Source organism: Leuciscus leuciscus (genome assembly GCF_965113295.1).
Source record: "Leuciscus leuciscus genome assembly, chromosome: 1".
Lineage (NCBI taxonomy): Eukaryota > Metazoa > Chordata > Actinopteri > Cypriniformes > Leuciscidae > Leuciscus > Leuciscus leuciscus.
The window spans coordinates 1,628,868-1,642,450 of NC_138725.1; the positions used below are offsets into that span (position 1 = coordinate 1,628,868).

A 13,583-nucleotide genomic window follows, 5' to 3' on the forward strand; every position below is an offset into this window, starting at 1 on the left:
AATGACAAAGGTCCGGAACTATTGGCAATTACAAAATGTGTTTTTAATAAACATGTATAACAAATTAACATTCATTTTATGAAAAAATAAGGTGCCTTTTGCATTCAAAATACATGGATAACAAGTGCAAAAGTGGCAAAACAATTCATTTAAGTGTTTTTCTTAACAAAACACCACAAAAGTAACATGCATGGTGCAAAATACAGAGCAGTCTAATGTGAGAAATGGCACTGTCTGTCTCCCATCAGCTGCCAAAACCGTGGCACAAAAGGTGTGGTTGCTAGACGGAGACACTGGCCTAAATGTTCATTAGTCAAGCTGCTGCGGTGTGAGTTCTTTACAGCATTTATTGCTGAGAATGCAGACTCACACCGATAGGTTGACCCAAACATTGTAAGAACACAGATGGCTACTTTCTGTAGATTGGGGACATTTTCAGCTGTGACCATTTTAGTCCAAAAGGTAACAGTGTCACAGTCCACTTCCTGCAAAGCCACATTTTCCTGCAAGTCAATGAGTTCAGTTTGCAGAGATGCCATGCTTGCCCACGGGAAGATGCTCTTGATTTCTTTTGAAAACTCCTCAACATTCTTGACCAGGAATGGAGATGGAATGCAGAGCAGTACTTGTCTGCCTACATTGAAGCTTTCAAAGCGCATCCTGAAATTTTCAGCTAGCTCCTCCAAAAAGGAAAGATGGTGACGATGGTGATTGCCATTAGTCTGCTGGAGAAGAGTTGGAAAGTGGATATGTGGCCCTGTGATGTCACTCTTAAAGATCTCCAGCCTCCTTTCAAAGGAGCGTACTGCTGCCATCAGATCACACACTGTGTTGCCTTGGCCCTGGAGCTTCAGATTTAGTTCATTTAGATGAGATGTTATGTCCACTAAAAAGGCCACAACCTCCATGGTGTCATTATCCCTCAGAAAATCCAAGTAATGGCTGGCTTTGACATTCTTCTGCTGGGACAAAAACATCTCCAAATCTTTCCTGATGGCCCAAAACCTTTCCAAGACTCTTCCCTTACTCAGCCACCTAACATTGTTATGGAGGAGTAAGTCGTCATAGGCAGCATTTACCTGATAAGAGAAAGAAAAGAAAAATACAAATGAATAAATACATTACTTTTTTGTGTTGCATAAATATTCATAAAGTGAACACAAACACCTTTGTAAATGCTGTAAATGTAAATGGTTAAAGTCTGTTGTAAGTAGATTTTGATGACAACCTTTAATAGTTCCAAATGCATACAATTACATTTTATTCACAATTAAAAATGATTAAAAAAATTTTTAAAAAAAAATTGTGAAATAAGGATTGACTTATCATCAGTCAGTGGGGAGATTTTCAGCATTTCCTGCATTAATTATGACTTAGTTACACATTGATTACATTTGTTAAATATGTAAATGCTCTCTCTCTCTCTCTCTCTCTCTCTCTCTCTGTGTGTGTGTGTGTGTGCGTGATCAACACTTAATAAACCCCTATTGACCCACACAAAAACACAGTAGAAGTAAAAAGTCAAATAAATTCTCACCTCAGTCAGGAATGCCCGCAGAAGACGGTGCTGAAGGGCAGAGGATGCTCTCAGGTAGTTCACAAGCTTCATAATAGTTTCCATGACGTCTGAATATTCTTTTCCAAGGCTAGCACACAGCACGGACTGGTGTATTATACAGTGGTACGTCAGCAGGTCGGAGTGCTGCTCTTTCAGACGCTGAACAGCTCCCTTCTCCTTCCCTATCATGGCTGGAGCACCATCAGTAGTGATGGACACAATATGCTTGACATCAATTCCCCGTTCATTAAGCATCTGCATGATAGCTTCGTAGATGTCCTCTCCTCTAGTGTGACAGAGTAGAGTAAGGCCCAGTATGTCTTCACAGAATGTCCCCTTTGCCTTGCTGAAATATCTGACAAACACACATAGCTGGGCTTGGTCTGTGCTATCTGTTGACTCATCCACCGCAAGTGAAAGGCAGGGTGCATCTTTGATATCATCAGTTAACTGCTTTACTAAGTCATGCGCAAGTACCTCTGTCCTCCTGGTTGAAGTGTCATTGGACAGTGGAATTTTCTTTAATTTATCTGATATCTCCTGTCTCTCCTTTCCCTCAAACAAAGCATCTGCTATCTCCACTAAACACTCCTTAACTATCTCTGCATCAGTTGTCAGGGTTCTGTCACTTCGGTCTAGTTAATTTCTTGGTTTTGTGACAGAGCTCTGACACTCCCTGTTTTGTCTCGTCTCTGTGTGAGTGCGCGGTTCCGAGCGCGCTCGGGCCGTGCACTCACTTGTCTACGTGCCTTGTTATATGTGCGGGGCGTGGTGTTTGGATCCCGACACGTCTGTCTGGTTAGGTTTCGGTTCTGTGTCGGGATTCGGACATCAATGCTCCGCGTGTTTGTTTTCTTTTGTGAGCGCACGGAATGAGCTTTCGCTTGTTCTCGTGCGCTCTGTCTTGTCACGTGAGCGCGCGCGGTTTCGAGTTCGCTCGAGCCGCGCGCTCTTCTGTCTGCATGTGTTTTTTCTTGTCTTGTGCTGTGTAGCACACAGCTTGTTTTTCACTGGCTGTGTGCTTTCATGTTGTCATGTTTTGTGTGAACACGTGGCTTATGAGTTTTCACTAGCTGCGTGTTCATGTCTCGTTTTGTGTTCTAGTCCTGTTTGTTGTGAGCACATGGCTTGTCATGTGTTTCCTTGTGCCATGTGCTCTCTAGTCGATTGTCTAACCCCGCCCACCTGGTTACCTGATTATTGATTCATTTTCCCCACCTGTCCTCCCTCGTTACCTGCTTTGTTTGCTCTCCCTATTTATTCTCCTTGTGTTTGCAGTCCTGTGCTGGTTCGTCGTCGTATCTATGCTGTGTGTTTCCCTGCTGTCAAGTCAAGCTGAGTCAAGTCTAGTCTGTCTTGTTTTGCCCCCTCGGGGTAGTTTTGTTTGTATTTGTTTTATTTTATGCTTAATAAAAGCCCATTTGATCTGCACGTGAGTCCTCGCTACTTCCACCTACCCAAACCCTGACATCAGTAGCTATGTTTCCATCAACACGTTTTTATCCGAATTATGTGATATCGAATGAAAAATGCCTTATGGAAACAGTAAAATTCGATTGAATTTCTTGAATATCGACTAAAATGAAATACGGTCGGTCTCATCGGATTTTATCTTGATCGATGTACGGTTTATGCGATAAACGCTGATGGAAATGTTATTTCCCGAATAAATAATGGCTTGCGATTAAGTTTTAGGTCATTTTATGGGTACAACCCGCCACAAAAGAAGAAGTTTTAGTTATTTTCCGCCCAGTTTGCACCCATTATATACTGTCTGGTTTGCACACATGGCCGGTGTCAACAAAGTGGACAAACGAGGAGACGAGATACTTTTTGAATTTAATTTAACAGAAAAATAAAACGGCTATTATAGCAAAAATCTAAGAAATGCCATAATAGTCAAATAATGTCGCTATCAGCTGTCACATAAGCACCTAGAGTCCTGCAATGGGTTGGGTACCCGCATAAAAGTGGCTAAAACGGGTGGATTGTTTGTGACATTCCTAAAATTCACAGGCGGGGATGCGGGCGGATAATGAACTCCTTGCGGGCGGGTAGCGGATGAAAAATATGTGCAATATTTGTATGTCTAAATTGCCATTACACACTCGCAAATATGTGTTTTGGGCATCCTTAAAAATATTCTTGTTTGCCGTTACCCGACCGATCCTGTCAATTTAGGACCGACCCAATTAATTTTTTCCCCCTTTTAGTCCGACCGACTGGCCGGTTGTAAACTTGTAAAACGACCGATTTTGTAATTTATTTTTTACTCTTCAAACAACTAATACAAATGCAATAAAATAATATTAATTATATTTTAGTAGGCCTAAGTATTGTGTAGGCTACGCGCAAGGCCGCATTAACGCACGGGCTTACCTGGGCTGAAGCCCAGGGGCCTCCCAAGTTCAGGGGCTTCCCATGTTCAGGTTCATGATGAGCTGAAAAGGTCATATTGTTTTAACTTGTCAGATTTTGTCGCTGTATGTCGCTAGTCGCTTGTGGACGTTGGTAGTGCTGTCGCTCTAATGTTATTGTTATGGTGCGTTCACCAAACGCGAATAGAGCGTCTGGCGCGAGTGATTTCAATGTTAAGTCAATGCAAAGACGCGTTTACGCGCGTCTAGAGGTCCCGCGGCGCGAATGGTGCGTGTCCACTACAGCGGCAAAAGTCCGCTCAGTGCCGCTGGCAACGCTGTAACGTCTCCGCTTTGAGGTGTGTCTGTTGCGAGTGTTTAATCTAAGTTTTTTTCAACACACGGACAGTATCATCAGCGATGCACGCGATTACATTTAGAAATAGACAAGCTTTGTTTCCAAATGTACCAAGCAATGATCCTTTCAATTTTATAAACCCAGCCAATATAATCCCAATGAACACATCCAAAATAAAATCTTTAACATGTATATAACAACTGCAAAGCGTCTAATTTGTAAACAAAATGATTTACGCACTAAATCCAGCATAAACTCACTGATACTGTGGACAGTTCCTTTTCCATGCATCATTTTACTATATCCATGTTTGTGGTTAGTTACAGTAAATCATATAAAACAGTGAAATCGGCCTTGAACTCCTCTGTCTTGCCTGCACTGCACTCCAGACGGTGACGGGAGCTGAGCTCCACTGAAAGGCTTCTTTCCTATTGGTTGTCGCTCGCGAAAATCGCTTCTCATTTGCGTAAAGTTGAAATTTAGTTGCTGTGTGTGGTTTTTAAATAAAGTGTCTTGTGTTTATGTGCTCAGTGATATGTTAATAACAATATTAAAATTGAAAACAATATAAAAAAAACTCACTGTTGTAGGTCTCGAAAGAAATTAATGCATTCTGTGATGTAGATTACCTAGAGATAAATGAGACTATAAATCGAGGGGATGGGGGGCCTACAAAACCTCTCAGCCCCGGGGCCTAACATTAGGTTAAGGCGGCTCTGGCTACGCTCTTTCTTTTAAATAAAAACCCGTCAATCAAGCAAAATAATATTCAATGATTGTAGGGCAGGCTAATAAGCCTATGTGTTGTAGCCCAGTCATTAAAAAACGATTTAGTTTCATATTCATTTTTAAATAAAATAGCCTAATATATATGTTTTTTTTTTATTATTATTTTATTTTTTATGTTGATTATATGAAAAGTGAAAAAAGCATGAATAAGATAAGATGATCCCGAATATCGGGAGACAAATGGAGTGGGCAGACATGATTTTGACCACTTTATTAAGTTTGTTTTTGTAGAAAGACTTTCTTTAAAGTGAATTTCGTTTTGTATTAATTGTATCTTAATTTTAATCAATGTTTAATTAACCATTTTCCTGGATTTAATAAATAAGAGCTAAATATAGCAGGCAATAATCAGGACACGGAGAGGCGCCCGTGCAGGACTCTGCACTATTACAACTTGTGCAATATTGATAATTTGTTGGTAGATGGCGCGATCCAGGACCATTTTGTCTAGCAAAACTTTGTTCGCAAATGTTTGCTTGAATGTTGTGCGATTCAGTGCGAAAATGAATGGAAACACCTTAAAATGTCTCAAATCAATTCGATATACCAATTTGATCGCAAAACAGCATGTGACGTCATTACGCACAGGTTTTTATTCGCTTTAAAGCCGTTTGATGGAAACACACTTTCACCAGCTTTATTCGCATGATTTTTTTTTTTTCGAACTTCAGATAATTCGATTGACAAGTTGATGGAAACATAGCTAGTGAATGGCTTCTTGTTTTTGCCTAGTACCCAGGCTACTCGGAAAGATGCTTCTGTAGCTCTCTCTTGCTGTGTTACAGCTCTCACAAGCAACTTATTTGTTGATTCATGAAGACTTTAGCTGTCGTATTTTTGCTGTCCGTACCTCTGTATTTTGTGGATATTGCCGTTCAAAATGACCGTGTTTTGTTTCATAATGCCGTTTGACATTTCCACTCTTCACAACTCCAACTGTGTCGATACAAATCAAACAGAATGGCTTCGTGCTGGATTGGGGCAAAATGAACGCATACCTCTCTGTCCAATCATCTTAAAAAACTCTATTTTCTCCATCAACTTTTCTTTTCCTGGACAATGACATCCTCCACACCCATTCAAACGCTTACTGCGGTGAAGTCAGTGTTGCGTCGCGCGGCTCGCGCCCGATCACGTCAAAAGTATACACTTACTGGATGTCATGGCAACTGAATCACGGAGGAAAACTTTAAATATATCGCCTTCGCTTTAATTTCGGACCATCTCCAAAGAGACATAAAACACTAGACAAATGATTTTGACATGCATGCATTTATCAAAGTAGGAAATCCATACTTTTAATTTCTTACACATAATTACTGCTGTTGAAATACGAAATGGAGGCGGGTCCGGATTGAACTCCCTCCGGAGTCCGGACTTTGAGAAGTGCTGATTTATACTGACAGCTTTATAACATTAAACTATCAGTCAGTCTGTAAATGCTTCATCAATAACTGTTGATAGTTGAATACCCTTGACTTCAGTCATGTACAGTTTCTCTTCTTCCTCTCATGTTTCCTGCAGTGATTGTGATTATTGTTGAGGTCGCAGTTTTGCTGCTCCTACTGTGATTCTTCTTCAGATCATCTGTGCAAGAAGAGCTGGTGAGTTTTGAGCCGCACACAATCTGATGATTCACACTCATCTGATCTGGAACAATCTGCAATCATGATAAAAACACATACGAGAGGTCAGTCAATGCTTTTATTTTGCAGGGAGGAAGGACTCGAAGCACCCAGAGGAAATAGAGATGCCGACAATATTAGAATAAAATACTGATGAGTTTAGAGCCAATCTGCAGCAATATTTACAATAGCAAAACCTTACAGAGGATTGTTCATTGTTTTATTTTCTTCTTCTCAGAAAACAGAGAAAAAACTCTGAGCACTTATAGTGACAATTAAGTTTAGATTAAAATGTGGTTTTTTACATATAAAAAGCCGATTTATTTTCATTTATATGGATTTTATGGATATATTTGCTTACAGTGTTGAAAGTCATTATCTTGCGCTTCATATGTAACCTGCTTTAAATATAATATTAATACAGTAATGGACAGACTCAGACTGCAGACTGATCTCATGAAATGGGAAAAGTACTTCACTGTGTTTGAATTTTCTTTTTCTTTTATTTGGTAAATTATTTATTTGGTAAACTATTTTCTTAAACATATATAGATATTGTTTAAATATCATTAAACACATTAAAATGTGATTTACACACATTAAAATGATAAAACACATTAAAATTATAAAACGTAATGGACAGATATGTAGGAAAATGGCATTTTTATGAACAATATGGCATTAAAAGATGGTTTGAGCCACGAATCCTACCCCTAAACTTAACCATAACCATTTCTTAAAACTAGCTAGGCAACAATTATAAAGAAAAACAACAGACAGACGAGTATAATCACAATAATTTATTTATGGTTCCTATAGAACCATAATATACTAACCTTACAACACAACATCGATTCACAAAATACACCAATTTTATTAGCTTGATGTAATCCAAACCTTCAGAATCCATATATTATTTGCCAGAAAAAGATCCAAACTCAGCCCTTTATCCAGTAATCGTCATCTTGACCGTAAACGTCAAACCCCGCGCTTGTTATGAATTCAAATTCAAAAATTGTGCCCTCAAGAAGCGTTACGACAGGTTACTATGGTTACGGCAGTAATATCAAACGCTCATTGGCTCTCGCCTCGCCTGCTTCGTCACAGATTGCGTCATGCACATTCACATTTGAAATGAAGCGCGCACTGCCGCGCAGCCCTCAGAGGGAGCGAACCGAAGACGGATTAACATCATGGATTTGAATTAATAACTTAAATTCTGCTCTGTCTGTTACCTCATACAAAACCACTGCCAGAGAGGACTGCGACACATCGCCACGTGAACAACTTTTGGTACCGATTTTGACATTTTCTCATTAAATAAATTATTGTGATTATACTTGTCTGTCTGTTGTTTTTCTTTATAATTGTAGCCTATAGTTTTAAGAAATGGTTATGATTAGATTTAGGGGTAGGATTAGCAAACGTCCGGGGATAATGGTACGTGTAAGATTCACGTCTGAGGCTGTTAAACTGTGACATCTACACGTTTTCCAAAGGGGACCAACATGATTATTTCACGTACATTTTGCTCCGTTTCGCTCTGACATTTAACGGCGTAGACATACACGCGGAAGATGACGGTTCGTTTCAGCGTGAACATACACGCGGATAGCTCAAAATGCGTATAGATAACATGCCACTTTTGACTTGAAAGTGGCGTGTATGTTTACGCAAAGTCATGATGTCATGTTGCAGACTGTATAATCTCTCTCTGTTCTGTGTGATGGAGCTGATTTGAGGATTTTTGGATCTTGTCTGTTCATTCCTGTTTTTAGCAGCTTTTTTTCATTTTGAACGATTGCTATAATTTTCTTAATAAAACCTCTGCAGTTGTGTTTAATAAGTCTCCTTTCCTGAGATGTTTGTTACGAATATGTTAATTCCCCTTCATGAGCTGGTAATGTATCTGTAAGTCCACTGAAGCGAGTTGTAGTTGAGAACCCGCTTCAATAACCGAGAGCTAGATATTGGGTCTTAAACACCTCACGACACCCTGAAGGACCCACTGAGAGGTCAGACTTGAAGCACTGTTCCTGAGATGCTCTTCTTGGTGGTTAACTGTAAGCAGCAGACAGATCCATCTAGATGAGAACTAAGGATTCGGAGGCTCCTCTTGCCAATCTCAGAGCTTCAATAACCGAGAGCAGGGCCGTCTCAGTTTAGTGGCGCTTCTGAAGCCAGACTGGTTGTTGTCCAGGAGGATGTTCGGTGTGAGAAATGTAGATAGTTGGTCGAAAACGACTCGTTCAAGTGTTTTAGCAAAGTGGTCCAGAAGTTCAGGGAGGCGGAAGTTAAATCAGTGGTGCTTGAGAAATACATCCCAGATCTTTCAGAGCATTTGTAGTGTTGATAAAGGAGTCTGGATCTGATATATTTCTCAAGGCTGGAGAGAGTAAAGCAGAACGTTATAATCCATGTGTAGAAACTCCCTGAAGACAGTTAATATCTGCTTTACAGACGCTCATGTGCAAATGCAGGTTTATTTTACCAAGCTGATGCTAATAATTACTTTACAATACTTTTAAAAACTGTTTTATAATTCAGGAGTCATGGATAGTGGAAACCTTTTCAGTAACTAACCAATTTTATCACTAATAATTTCAAGAGTTTACTTCTAGAGTTTAATGGCATGCTGGAAACTGCTAAAATAAAGAAGTGAAACTAACAGTAATGCTAAGAATAGCCTGTAAGGGTGGATTTCCTGCAGGGGTTCAGTCTGCAAGACTTCCGAATGACTAAAGAAACGTTGTCAGCAAGATGGTAGAAAACATCTTGGGTTACGACTGTAACCCTTGTTCCCTGAGGAGGGAACGAGACACTGCGTCGTTGAAAACAACTCTTTGGGGACGCTCCCTTAGCGTGCGCCTCTGAAGTATGAATGAAACTAATCCAATCCTGATTGGTGTTGCGTCATGACGTAACATGTGACGGCATAACCGGATGCATAAAAGTGACGCTGGCACACACAAACATTAGCCTCGCGATGAAGCAAGCCGCTCCTAGACATCGAGGGGCGTGGCAAGACGACGCAGTGTCTCGTTCCCTCCTCAGGGAACCCGAGACGTTCCCTTTCGTTAGGGAACTCGAACTGCGTCGTTGAAAACGACTCTTTGGGGAACGAATGCCCACTAGGCCACGCACCGAAAAAGGCCTGCCCTAGAGTAAAACTGATTTCAGACACTCAGCTAGGACTAGAGCACATGTGCGCCAGGCGTACAAGGGAGGTGCAGACTATAAAACCTGATAAAAGTGTGCGGGGTAGCCCAACCGGCTGCCTCACAGATCTCCTGGAGGGGCACTCCCGAGAGGAGGGCCCTAGAGGACGCCATGCCTCTTAGTAGAATGAGCCCTTACGGCCAAAGGTGAAGGCAAATTGCGCACCTTTTAGGCCTACTTATGGTTTGTTTAGCCGGGAGCCCCTTATTAGGTGATCCAAAACACACTACAGTAAGTCCGTCCTCCTCCAAGAAGAGGACCTCTCAAGGTAATACTCGGAACTCTGACTGGCAGAGCAAGGAACCTCTTCTCTTCTGCGGACACATGTGGTGGAGGATGAAATGCTTGCAGGACCATGGACCTAGCCATGTTAAATTGCACTTAAGGCACATAGCTGGGTCTCGGATGCAGGATGGCCTTAACTCCGCCGGGGCAAACCCCAAGCAAGCTGGCGTTAATGCCAGGGCTTGGAGATCTCCCAGTCTCTTTATACGAAGTAGCTAAGAGAAAGGCTATCTAGAACGTGAGGTCCTAGGCAAAGCCGACTGAAGGGATTCGAAGGGAGCCAGGGATAGCCCTTTGAGAACCACCGCCAGGTACCAGGAAGGAACCCTGGACCTGACTGTCAGTCTCATCCTCCATGTACCATGGAGAAATAGTATGACCAGTTGGTGCCTCCCCAAAGGTTCAACATTCAGTGGTGCATGGAACGCTGCAATGGCAGCCACGTACACCTTACGTGTGGATGGGGAGAAATTCGTAGAGAAACGATCTTGAAGAAACTCCAGAACTGAAGCCACTGGGCAGTTAGCTGGACTAACTCATGTTCTCTACACCAAGTGGAAAAACATTCCACTTGAGGCCATATAATCTCCTAGTAGACGGAGCCCTAGAGATAAGTATGGTTTCGACCACCCCAGATGATAGACAGGATCTAGGTACTGAGCCCCCTCAAAGGCCAGACCCACAATTTCCACAGCTCCGGGCGAGGATGGAATATAGTGCCCTCCGCCTGAGACAACAGATCCCTCCTCAGAGGAATCTGCCATGGTGGAGCTATCAGGAATTAAATTAAGTCCGAAAACCATACTCGGGCCGGCCAAAACGGGGCTACCAGAAGAAGACTGATACCCTCCTGACGGATCCTCTCCAGGACTCCCGGGAGCAGAGCGATCGGGGGAAAAGCGTACAGGCGAAGCCTCGGCCAGGCCTGTACCATGGCATCCAACCCCAACGGGGCTGGATGAGTGAGGGAGAACCAAAGTGGACAGTGGGACGTCCCTCGAGACGCAAACAGATCCACTTCCATTGGTCCAAACCTCTGCCATATTAGCTCCACCACCTCTGGATGGTGTCTCCATTCCCCGGGCCTCAGCCCCTGCCTCGACAGGATGTCTGCTCCCTGATTCTGAACCCCCAGGACATATATTGCTCTTATAGATAATATTTTCCCTTGGGACCATAAAATAATCTGATGCGCCAATCTGGATAGAGGGTGCGATCTGAGTCCCCCTTGTCGGTTCAGATAAGCTACCACTGAGGTATTGTCCGAACGTATCAAGACGTGGTAACCTTTGATGTCTGGGAGGAAGCTCCGCAGAGCCCTGAACACAGTCAACATTTCTAGGCAATTTATATGCCAAGAATGATGATAGTCCTGCCACAGACCCCTGGCAAAGCGGCCGTCCATAACCGCGCCCCAGCCAGTGAGGGAAGCGTCTGTCGAAATGGTTTTCCGGCTACATGACGCCCCTCACACTGGCCCTTGGGACAAGAACCAAAGCTTCTTCCATGTTAATAGGGAACGAAGGCATCTGCACGTAACCTCTATTATACGAAACGGATTCCCCTTGGGGGAAAACTCCTTGGTTTTGAGCCACCACTGAAGGGGCCTCATGTGAAGAAGGCCCAAAGGAATTATGTTGGATGCCACTGCCATGAGGCCCAGCAGTCTTTGAAATTGCTTTACAGTGATGGCCTGGCCTAGCTTTATCCCTGACACCATGGCCAGGATGGATTCGATATGTGCGGGAGACATGCGTGCCTGCATCGTAACCGAATTCCATACCACGCCCAGAAAAGTAGTTTTCTGAGCTGGTTCGAACACACTTTTCTTAGTGTTGAGTCTCAACCCCAATTTCTGAATGTGGCCAAGGACAACATCTCGATGCCGAACTGGCATTTCTCGAGACTGGGCCAAAATGAGCCAGTCATCGATATAATTCAGTATACGGATGCCCTGAAGCCTCAGTGGAGCCAGAGCTGCATCCATACACTTAGTGAACGTGCGGGGAGAGAGTGCTAGGCCGAACAGAAGAACCCGCTTCGCCTCCGAAAGCGAACCTCAGGAACCTCCTGTGACATGGAAGGATGGAGACATGAAAATAGGCGTCTTTTAGATCTGTCATGACAAACCCATCCTCGGATCTGATTTGATTCACAATGATGGGAACAGTGAGCATCTTGAACCTGAATCTCCTCAGAGAACGATTCAACTGCCTCAAATCTAAAATCGGCCTCAGCCCGCCATCCTTCTTTGGAACTATAAAGTACCGGCTGTAAAACCCAGACTCCCTGTCTGGTAGGGGAACAATTTCTATGGCCCCTTTGACCAGTAGAGTCTATACCTCTTGTTCCATAACCTGAGCCTGTTCTGGAACCACTGCAGTCGGTACCACCCCAGCAAACTTGGGAGGTCGGTGACCGAACTGCAGTCTGTACCCATATTTTATAATATTCAGGACCCATATAGATATATTCGGAAGGCGTTGCCATTCTTCTACAAAATCTACTAAGGGAACCAGCCCCTCGAGACTGAGCTCGGGTGTTTTTCGAGCACTATTCTCGACATCCTGAAGCGGAGGACCGGCAGGAAAAAGTCGAGAAAGATTTTGTGACCATAGTCGGTGCCTTGTTGCAAGCTTTTGGGGCAAACGCCACGGTGTGGGCTCCCCCAGAGGGGAGGCTCTTTCGGTTTCGTTCTCGACACCCTGAAGCGGAAGACCGGCAGGGAATAATCAAAAACAGTTTCTGATGTGCGGACGCGAACACTGCCTGGCCGCAAGACTTTTGGGCGGGCACTAAAGCGTGCATTCGCTGAAAACCGATGCATCCCGAAGCGCACTTGACGCTGGATACAAACATCGATTTCCTGAGGGCTCCACAGAGGAGCGATTCTCGCTCGTCCCTCCACGGGGGGACAGCCATCTTTGTCTCATTTTCGATACCCTGAAGCGGAGGACCGGCAGGGAAAAATCGAAAACGATTTTCGACGTTCGCTGCTCATCATTTTAATTCCTCAGAATAAAATGCAGCCAAAAACACTGGATAAGTGAAACACGGTCTGGATGGTAGGCTGAATTAAAATATCTAACTTCTTAAAGTCAGATAATATTTATTTATACGGTCTCGTAATCTACACGCTGCCTCGGCAAACGTGAGATTCAAGCCGTTACAAAACATCCGACAGTGCACGGATGCACGCGCGCCCAAGATATTTCTCAATGAACACTGCCAGCACCCTCAGGAGCTGATTGTGAATGCCTCGCACCCAAATAGTATTAATTCACAGATCGCGTGTCTCTTTTATTGCAGACTCGTAATCTACGCGCTGCCTCAGCAAACGCGAGATTCGAGTCGTTCACAATATATTTGGCTTTCATTTCTCGAGAAGAAAG

General features: G+C 43.2%; 1 protein-coding gene across 7 annotated transcripts in view; it reads left to right on the forward strand.

Annotated features, from left to right (window-relative positions):
• LOC309479874 (uncharacterized protein) overlaps positions 1-13,583 on the forward strand; it is a 169,144-nt gene that overhangs the window by 84,703 nt on the left and 70,858 nt on the right. The window lies entirely within an intron of this gene.